General features: G+C 36.6%; 1 long non-coding RNA gene across 1 annotated transcript in view; it reads left to right on the top strand.

Moving 5' to 3' along the window:
• LOC136825454 (uncharacterized) overlaps window positions 1–10,017 on the top strand; it is a 604,931-nt gene extending 594,914 nt beyond the window's left edge. Inside the window, exon 11 of the long non-coding RNA XR_010849346.1 lies at window positions 9,950–10,017. This is a non-coding gene — a long non-coding RNA (uncharacterized lncRNA). The remainder of the gene's footprint in view (window positions 1–9,949) is intronic.
• Window positions 10,018–11,158: the final 1,141 nt, after the last annotated feature.

Genomic DNA, 11,158 nt, shown 5'->3' with positions numbered 1-11,158 from the left:
GTAGGTAGCAACAAGGGTAGGAAAAAGGGCAAGAACTAGCAACCTTATCACAAACGACATGCTGCTAATTATTTGAGTGCAGTAGATGGGGAAAGGTATATGGCTGAGAACCTTTTATCAAAATTCTTGCTAGAAATTGGAAGGATAAAACTTGGTTACCCATCCAGAGTGAATGGGCAAGAACATATGGACACACACACTATATATATATATATATATATATATATATATATATATATATATATATATATATATATATATATATATATATATATATATATATATATAATGGAACATGTCGAGCTTCAGCAAGAGTCCTCACTGCATCATACTACTGTATATCGATGACCGAGTTCTTTGCGACGCCTGAGTGCATAAAGAAAAGAAAATACGATTGCTTCATATAAACGATTTTGCCCAAGACTTCTCACCACCAGAAGAAGACGACTGCCTCCCATTTACACCCGACTGCCCTCGAACAACGTCACGTAGAAAACAGCCGCCATAAACCATAAAACAATCCCCATTCTTCCCTTGCCCTCTGTCACTACCCTCTTTTCTTTCCCATTGTCTTGCCTCAAGAGTTTCCCCTGCTCCTCTCGGCCCCCCTTTCCTCCGGCGCACGTGATGCTCTCCGCTGTGTTTTGATAATTAATTAATTAAGTGGTGGCACCCCTATCCTATCCCGTGCCTCGTCCGTCGGTCTCGGCTCTTTCCTTCCTTCCTTTTAGTTAACCCTCGTCCTGCACCCATCAGCCAGCCGTCTATAAGACTCTTTGGCTTATGCCCTCGGCTTCTTCTTCTCCTCCTTTCTGTTGCTCTTGTTCCCCTCACTTTTTTTCAGTGGTGTTTCTCCCTCCTTCTCTCACTTTCTCTCTCCCTCCTTCTCTCACTTTCTCTCTCCCTCCTTCTCTCACTTTCTTTCTCTCTTTAGTACTTCTGAAAGGAATACTTCAGCAATACTTCAGCAACACTGATGTGCTTTGGGAAGGTCAGTGGCTATTGTAGATATTCGTTCTGATAGACCCAAAGTGTTAACCAATGTCCCGTTATCCGTAGTAAAACGCAGAAAAGGAATCCCTAGGCTCAGTTCGGTTAACAAAAACTCGCAAAGCTCAGGAAGATTTTGTCCAACCGCCCTCGGGTATTGATTAGCTAAATCCCCAGAAAGAATAATGCTCCTAATAGGTTTCCTTGCGCTCGCAAAAAACAAATAACAAAAAACACAAGAGGAAAAAGAGCGCTAGTGGCAATCAAAAGCCTTACTTACACTTGAATAACTCCAAATGGCCATTGTACACGAGCCCGTTCCACAAACCCCCGGGCATCTCTTTGCCTCCTGGTGGTAATGGCGGGAAACATTTTAAGTCTCAAGGAGGGGTTTGCGGCGGGAAACAAAATCGTCCGAAACGAGCGATAGGGAGGTTCCTCATTTTTAAACATGTAAACTACACTGGACAATTATTTAGGATGTTTCGAATACCTTCACGTCTACAATAAAATTAGTATGATTTTAAGCATTGATATAAAATTTATAAATATTGTTTATGGGTCATACAATGCATTATTTATTCATTTTTCTCGTCTCACTGGCGATCACAACGCATTCACGTAACCCCCGCACGTGCCGCTGTAAAGTAAGTGGCAGTAATATCAAAAGTTGCCGATGCACGAATTTCCTCCGTCTCGGGCCCTTACTCCACATCCATATCTGATCTTGTAATGAATATTTATTGTATTTATATCATCATACTCATTATACTCATTACCCTTCATGGCATTTCATGCCAACTTCGCAGCGACAAAAAACAAACGTACAGACGTCCCCGCAACAATGAAACGACAACAAAGATCCTTGCAACTGTGAATCCGAGTAAACAAAACAAAAAAATAAAAATAAAAATCGTCCTCCATCGGAAGTTTTAGAACGTCCTTCTCCGCTGTCCCTTTTCTACCATTGTGTTCAGTGAAGCCTTCCCCCTTTTTTCCGCTTCTTTTTTTTTTTTTATTTTATGAGCTGTGGGAAAGTATAGATGGCAATTGTCATCTGTCTGAAGATATTGCTTTAAGACCGTCTTTACGCGCGTTATTGTTATTATTGTCATATGTTTGTTATCTGTCTCTGTGTATCCCATCATATTATGCACGATGATATGAAATAAAGCTTACCACTACTTCTGCTACTACCACTTCCACTTTTATCACATTATTTATATTTGTATTATTGTATTACTATTTACATTGACTACATTATTCTTAAGCTTAATTTACTCAGTAAAACATTAGCAATATGCAATTTATGCGCAAAGTAAATGTAGCCGAGTATATGCTATGTTGTATGTTTAAATTTGCGAAACTAGCGATATTCGGCAGACCTTTAAAGATTATTATTGTAAATATGATGCGTTCATTATTATAGCATTGCTTAAGGGTATGTCTTCATGAGGCCTATTTAGTCACATATCGATTTCGGTTTAAAACTGTGTGAAATTTCAGGGGAAAACTCCAACTCTCTCTCTCTCTCTCTCTCTCTCTCTCTATATATATATATATATATATATATATATATATATATATATATATATGTGTGTGTGTGTGTGTGTGTGTGTGTGTGTGTGCGCGTGTGCTGTGAGAGAGAGTGTGCGTGTGTGTGTGTGTGTGTGCTTGTGCGTGCGCGCGCGCAGGCATGTGTGTGTTAATACATATACAATATTCAAAGCCATTTTGTTTAAAGGGTAGTCTGGAAGTAATAAAGTTAAGAAAAGTCGATGGGTGTACAACTTTAAAACTGCGTATAAGACGTAGGGAAATTATTGGAATTTTTACGTAACGTACAGACTGGCTATCACGATTAACTAAAATAATGTAAAATTAACCTTCATCTTATTTCTAAATGTAGTGGCAACACTGATACCTGAAGTTCAAGTATAATTTTATTCAGTATTTTCAGTTAGTTATTCCAAAGTTTATAATGTACAAAACAGAACAATAATTATCAGCAGTTTATAAGAAAAATCAATATTCATAGAAAATAGAATGAAAATATCCCTTACATTTTAATCTAACGATCCTACGACGAGCTATTTTAAGTGCAAGTTGTTTCATTAAGTAAGTTGCTTCAAGTCAGTAGTGATCATAACGACCGAAGATGATGACCTCTTTTAAAAAATTAGTATTCGTCAGAAAAAGAACATTAACACAATATGTTTAACTCTGGTAGATATTCAGATAGCTTCTATTAGTGCTCAATGATTCATTTATTATTTTGATATTTTACCACAATTTTATGACAATAATGATAATTTTTTTTATTAAAAATTCCGCTAAAATAGCAAGATATCCTTCATTTGTAAATTTAATGCACACAAGGCGACCTGCATTTAGTCTAGCTTGATTGATCTTAACTGCTGATTTATCCAGATTTATACAGATCAAAACAGACTGATGATTAATGAAATTATTAAAAAGAAAAATCAATACTATCCAGCAACAGAGTAACGACAGTCACAAAGATCCAGAGACCACAGGGAGGGCTGCACTTGACAGCCTCCACGTCATCCTCTGACAATGCTTTCTCTCCAGACCACGATACTCTTGGGATGACACCCTTAACCCATGTAATAATTTGTAATATATGGTCATGTGGGCCATGGCAATAATAATAAGAATAATAGGGCTTCGACATAAGGCACATTAAACACGTCACGCCCGCGGTCCCCCCCCTCTTCCGTCATTGGCCAGTCACGTGACTCGAGCGGAGGCCATATTGCCTGCAGGAAACAAGGAAACAGGCTGTGATGGAAAGGGGGATCCCATTGTCTGATTAGTCCAAAGGCTTTCTTTATTTAGCACTAATGCACAAACAACGTTTTCTTATATGTTTTGGGGAGTGGGGCGGTCTTTGGCATATATTGAGTTTCAGTACACACATATCTATCTATCTATCTATCTATCTATCTATCTATCTATCTATCTATCTATCTATCTATCTGTCTATCTATATATGTGTGTGTGTGTGTGTGTGGCGTAAGGATTTGGCGACTACGTCGTCTACCTCTAGCGAGTACAATCGGATAAAGTAGCCGCACTGGCAGAGTGGTGCAGCGCTGAGATGACGTTTGCTATGTCAGTGGATAGCTGCCGGCCTACTGACAGTCAGTCCACCCAGCTGCAGATGGCCGAGGTCAAGTTAAATGGCTAGCAGCCTCATCCTTAAGACCTGATGAGTAACCATAAGGTTGCATCTTTTTTCAGGATAAATATAGGATATATAACTATTAGTATGAAATATTAGAAAAGGAGCAAAATCAAATAGTTTCTCTGAAGCATATATATTTCTGTTTCTTACACACTGTGCTTTGATATCATTAATCGTCTACTCTGGAATATGATAAAGGTTCTGTGTCTTTATTACAGTTAAGAGATTCTTTTTTAACATGTAGTAGAAGGTTCTTCCTTTTCATTTACAGGCTACGCCCAAAAATAGCAACAAAAAAATTCTGAATTTCTTTTGTTGCAGTCTGAGCAGTGTGAATCGCCCTTATTCCATTTGCTTCTTTCACGATATGTTCCACATCTGACAAGAATAATTGCAAAATTTATCTTACAGAGTTCGTATAATGAAAAAAAGTACATCTGTTACTATGTTCTATTGTATTTTTACAACTCCAGTTCACAGGAAACCCGTTAACTAGAATAAAAGCAGACAAAGATGACACCATGCATGCCAAGCGGGCATTATGCTATCTAATATTTTCAGGGCAAGAGACTCAAAAAACACGGAGAGTACCGGCATCTGATTTATCGTCCACTATATCATCTCTAATCGCCTTACGACAAGAATGTAATCACAGATATACACCCATTTTCCATTTGTAGTCATAAAACCCGCAAGCTTCTTGCCTTCATAAACATATCTCCCATTTCCCGCTAAACTGTAAAAGGCCCCGTCTCGGGTTTCCATTTCCCGCCAAAAAACTTCAGCTCGGTTTCCATTTCCCGCCAAAGCCTGCCGCGCTTTTCCATTTCCCGCCAAATTGTAAAGGCTGCGTCGGATCCTTCCTTTTTTTCTTTATCTTTTGTTTTATTCTTTTTATTTTCTATTTCGAGTACAGAGAGCATTTGTGTGACTTATACCAGAAATGCATTATCCCGGCACTCACTCTTAGTTTTGGCCGACTTCCGCCGTGTAGCTATGCCAGGGTCCATTTTCAGCGGATGTAAGGCAGATGATGGCATGGAGTGTTCAAACGAGCTTCTTTACTGCACTGGGCTTGTGAACTAAAGAAAAACAGATAGACACCACTGTCAGTTTCCAACGAATTTTTCCCCCCGAGTAAGAATCTATGTAGGACGCCTAAACGAACGCCTTTTATTCATTTGCTTAGTTGTAGATTTGTTTGTTTGTCTGTGAATGTTTATATTTTTGTGTTATATAACAGATTAATAGATATTTGATTATATACAAATTCAAGTATTTGCATATTTTTTCATTTTCTAATACTGTCTATGGGAGGTATAATTGAACTAATGGAAATCAATCATCTTCATTAGTTCAAATTATCCCATGATTTCCAATAAAAATTTAACCTTTTAATATAAGCTCGTATGCTCAAGAAAATGCAAGCAGCTCGTGATGAGATACTTATATACATTATATCTCTTGCCAGTATCATTCCTTAACAATTCAGAAAGACGTTGAATCAACACTATATAAGTTTTAAAAAAAGTCAGGGTTACAGAACTGTGATAAAATATATATTGGGAATTTTAGTTTGAATTTAACAACGCGTATTATTTTCCAGTTATTGTTAAATGCAGCTAAAATTTTCAAAACGTAATCAGACGTACGTCCAGAAAATACAAAGACAGTTTTCCCAGACTAGGGTAGTATTTATACAGGCATACTTGTGACTAGTTTTCTTACAACTGCTCTAATTAACTTTACATAAGTAAGGTAACAAATCTCACAGGTATAATGTGAGACAGGATGTATTTAGTAAAATATGTTACTTGAAAACAATTGTTTATACAGTATATGTATATATATATATATATATATATATATATATATATATATATATATATATATATGTGTGTGTGTGTGTGTGTGTGTGTGTGTGTGTGTGTGTATCATGCATAAATATATGTATATATGTGTACATATATTTATGTATGTATGTGTATATAAATATGTATGTATATTTATTAAACAATATTCTTCATCTGCGATTACATCCCCTCCCCCCCTCTGTCAGTATTTAAATATTCGAGCCCACATCGAAGCCTAAGAAAAAGCGGATGCCTTTGGGACTCTAACAATTACCTCACATATTAATTAGCAAAACACTAACGACCTATCAGGACAAAGGTGCCTTGAGCCATCTCGTTGTTTGTTATAGATATCTGGGAATTATAATGAGCCGAGATATATCCGAGCCGGATTAAATTAGTAGTAATTTATCATTAAAGAATAGAAATTCTCCTTAGAGGCATTACTAATTAATTACCATTATTTCTTGTTATACTGACTAGGGTGAACGAGACTGGTATCTCTACTTGTTTTAATACTACCTAGTGCTCTTATATATATATATATATATATATATATATATATATATATATATATATATATATATATATATATATATATATATATATATATATATATATATACACACACACAATTATGAAGTAGGAAATGGGGAGAAAAGAGTTTGTTAGTTCATGTTGCTAAAGGGGAATACTTAAAGGGTAAATTGATGTATGCACGGTGAACTTAAATTGAATGGAAGAACTGGAGAAGGAAAGAAATGATAGATGTAAGGCTAATTAAGACAAGTAGGTTTGATTAGAAGGATGTGAGGAGAGAATGGGTGAAAAATGGACCAAAATTAAAGAGATAATTTGAAAGAATGTGAAGAGTGTGTAAAATGGTGGGATGGGGGTCATAGAGCCACCTTTTAGTTGCCTGGATAAACTAAAAACTTTTCCCTTGATAATTAGCTTTTCTGCTTAGATCATTAATGTATGCACTTCTTGGAATGCACTGAATCGTTCAGTTGTTTATGGTTTTGGGGGGATTCGATAAATAAATAAAATAATTAGCATTCTAGTGTTACTGTGGCACTGGTTGGGATATTCTTTTCTTTAATGCTTTTGTTTGAGAGAGAGAGAAAGAGAGAGGTGGGTGGTGGTAGAGAGAGAGAAAGAGAGAGAGAGAGAGAATGCGCCTTTATCTTGCAATCTTAAGAGGTTAATAAATGAAACTCGCGGTATTTTCTAAGGACTGCCAAACTACCTTTCCCTCCGCGAGATAACAACGATGCCCGGGCTCTTTCGATTCACTCCCACCATCCTATCCAGGATCCTCCTCCTCCTCCTCCTCCTCCTCCTCCTCCTCCTCCTCCTCCTCCTCCTCCTCCTCCTCCTCCTCCTCCTCCTCCTCCTCCTCCTCCTCTTGTCTCCGCAGCCTCACTCACGACGTCGCTATCATCTAGAAACAATCGTTCGAAAGCCGAGACGCCGCATTTAGATAGCGGGACGGAGATCAACAGGTCGGTTAATCAGGAGAGCTCCAGGTGAGCTGTTTAGGTCTCCTCGGTTACTCTTGTTTACTTGTTTATTGAATGAGCTCCGGACTGAGAGGGGGAATGGTGTGGGCCGCTAAGGTGAAGTGGCTTCGATGCCTTACCTATATTCCAAATATACATCAACAACGAAAGACAACACACCAACTGCTTTAACTGCATTGTCTATCAAAAGAAGTCAAAGTAAGAGTTATTACCATTACTGTAAACTAAGAGATTGACTCCTCTTAAATGGAATGCCATTTCGCTACGTGTCTACAGAGTATGTGGTAGAAAATGCTAGGTTTGAGTAACTAATTGATCGAATCCTTTTTACAAAATGGCGTCACAATGGTCATGGTCAAGACGTCGAAAACAGAATGCAAGGTTCGTCCTTTTACAACAAACTTATTCACGCTATAAGGTACCATGGGAATATAGTATAAATAAATTATCAGGTGAACATGAGAACATTTACAACCTCACAAGCATTTTCTTTAGTGAAACATTCGCAGCAAAGAAACAGATAAACATTCATATCCTGACGAAAGTATTTGCTATATAAAATAATACAGAGAGAGAGAAAAAAAGAAATTTGCTCTAGTTGTTTCTCACGCTGGAGTTCTGTTTAATGATTAGTAAATAGCACGGGTATTTTTTCACGATAGCTGTTTATCATAAATCAACATATTAACATATTGCCTTATGTGATATGCTGTCTAGAACGATGTTTATAGTTTCTTTTCTTAATCTTATTAGAATTTCAACGAAAGAATACGAATACTGTACACAGTAGCTTAAATCTCCTGATATTCTAGTCTGAAGCTCTTCAGAGTTAATATGCTTTCAAACTAATGGCATTTACAGACGAACGGATTGAAGATTATTGGTAGCAGTTTTCATAATGTTTTTTGTTATTTATTTTAATTCGTGTAAACAGTTAGTACTTCGTACTCATTAATGAACAATTAGTGATGTAAATTATCTCGTAAATTATATTTCATTTTCGAGTGCTCTCTAATCGCGTTAAATGTTTATATGATGAAACCCAACAGGAAGCGCATTTGAGAGCGAGAGAGAATCAGAAGTCTGTTCTCAAGTGCATAATAACGCTAATGTTGGCAGGACCCGGAGGAAACTGCTGTTATCGGTTGGTTGGTAAGCAATGTCCGAGTGTTATAGAGTGTTATCAGATAAGTGGCTTCAACACTCATCAACCGCACTCTGTCCATCCCTGGGAAAGCAGTGTTGAGCTCTGAGAGTGAGGAGAGGCTGTGGGAACCACCCTCCCACACATGAGAAACGGTGTTGGAGAGAATGTGGGGATTAATATGCTTCGGTGTGGTTTCTGCATCGGCTCTTACGGACGTGCAATTGGAGATCATATTTGGCTAGGCTGACAGTATCTTTTGGGGATATTCTTCATTCACTGGTATTCAGGTTAATATTTCATATATAGCCATTGAACATTTCAGACAGACCTACAATTTATTATGGTTATGATGTTATTAAATTTCAAAAATGCATACTCACATATGAAGTATGAGTAAATGGCCATGATATGTGCAGGAAATAATTTGAGTAACCATTTATAATTCCTTTTCGTCAGGGTTTAAAAAAGTCTAGTAAAGTCTCCACAGCTGCGACTGAATTACGTTCAACTCTAAATGGAGCAGAGGTACTATGAAATTAATACTGCCTAAAAATCTAATTGCTCGAGACCGTTCGGAGTTTCAGTTGCCTCATATATGTTTGTTATCGGATTTAATATTGGTTAGCATAATAAAACTTTTAAAAAGTTCATCTTTGTGACATGTGCCTTTATAAATGTACGTTAATGAAGGGATATACTCCTCTGGCAATTAGGTTTATTTCTTCAGAATCTGATTTTCTAATGTAGCTTTTTGGTTTTGAGCAAGATGATTACATTTCTAATTATAAGGAAATTGCACGGGTAAGTTAAGTTTGTATTCATTGCTAAAAAATAATAGTGTTTGTAGGTTACAATAAAGGGCGATGAAGTCCCAGATAGTTCAAAACCAAATTGTGGTATCAGGAACCCAGAGTGATGTCAGAATGGTATAGGCTCCCAGTGAAACAGCATCTTCATTCAGTTTTCATTTCTCTAGCCTGGAAAAAGATTCACTACATATTCGATTCTCTAATTTCACTCAAGGCGACTACTACCAGTGCTTGGTTGTTTGGAATATTGTAAAAGTTTACAGTTACAGATAATGCTTTTATTGTTACAAGATTACTAAAGTTTGCAAGTGAAATGACGCTAATGCTGGTTGTTGGCTATGGGGAAATGTTGCTTGACTTAAAAAAGACATGAATGGTCTACCTTAATGATTTTGATTTGTGTAATACTTTCATTTCAGGTCGTACGAAGTAGCAGGAGACAGACCACGAATTAAATCTCTGCTCACTAGGTTGGAAGAACTATATGGTGATGTTTGTATGTGACGGCTTTCAGAGACAATTCATCCCTAGTTTGACGAACTGGCGTAAGCCATTTTTCACCATTCTGAGAAAATGGGATTCAAAGATTTGTATACTATTCAGAGAGTGTAATTAGCTCATCTTTTGAAGACATTTTATTTGAAACTGTGACAACACAAACAGCTGAAGTTTATACACGCTATAGAGTATAAAAAAGACTGAGTCACTGGCTGGAAAACTCAAAACTTAAAAAAAAAAATGGGTTACGCTAGTTCGTCAAAACAGGGACTAATTATCCTAAACGGAAAGGCTTAACCAAGGGTTTTAATATTGCCCCGGATTTATATAACACTAGATTCATAACTATAGTTGAAATGCATATCGGTACAGTGTTACAAAGTAAAACCATTTTAATTTCATTCATTAATGCATGCACAGTCATTCACAAATTTCAAACGGAATCTACATTTTTAAACTTTGTTATGCTAGTAAATGGCTCCTGTTTCCATCTCGCTGTTGATCAGTATTAGTAACCGTATATAAATTCATAAATTTAAATTGTAGGATTAATCCACAAACCAGTTTTCCAAATCAATTAATCAATGAATATGATTTAACATGGAATATAGATACGGATAAAAACATTGACAGAGAGTATGTGTATATATATATATATATATATATATATATATATATATATATATATATATATATATATATATATATATATATATATAATACGTATGTGTGCATGTTTATATATAAATACTGTGTAATATAAATGTGATTATCAGCAAGAGTACGCAAGTGACAATATTAACAAAAAATAAATACGCATAATTGAAAGGAATGAATGAAAAAGGCACCAGGCAGAACTGGAAGCAAAGTTCCTGTACAATCTGTTCGTACCTGTGCAGGGAAGAACGAACTCTGATGGTGTTCCGAATTTCCATTGTGTTCAACCACGGTAGGTGCCATGTTGTTCGATCCGGTGCATGAGATTTTCAGAAGAATTCAGGAGGAGAGGATTCCTGCATTCTTCTGTGTGCGCTCAACTGGCATTGAAGTGTGGTTTGAACAGTAGGTTGATAATCTTTGTTAGTTGTCTTTGCCAGGAGCATTCATTAATTTGACTGATGATTACATAG

The sequence above is a fragment of the Macrobrachium rosenbergii genome, chromosome 37, assembly GCF_040412425.1.
Source record: "Macrobrachium rosenbergii isolate ZJJX-2024 chromosome 37, ASM4041242v1, whole genome shotgun sequence".
NCBI classification, from domain to species: domain Eukaryota; kingdom Metazoa; phylum Arthropoda; class Malacostraca; order Decapoda; family Palaemonidae; genus Macrobrachium; species Macrobrachium rosenbergii.
Note: the sequence above shows the minus strand (reverse complement) of the source record. Positions and strands in the feature narration are given on the sequence as shown.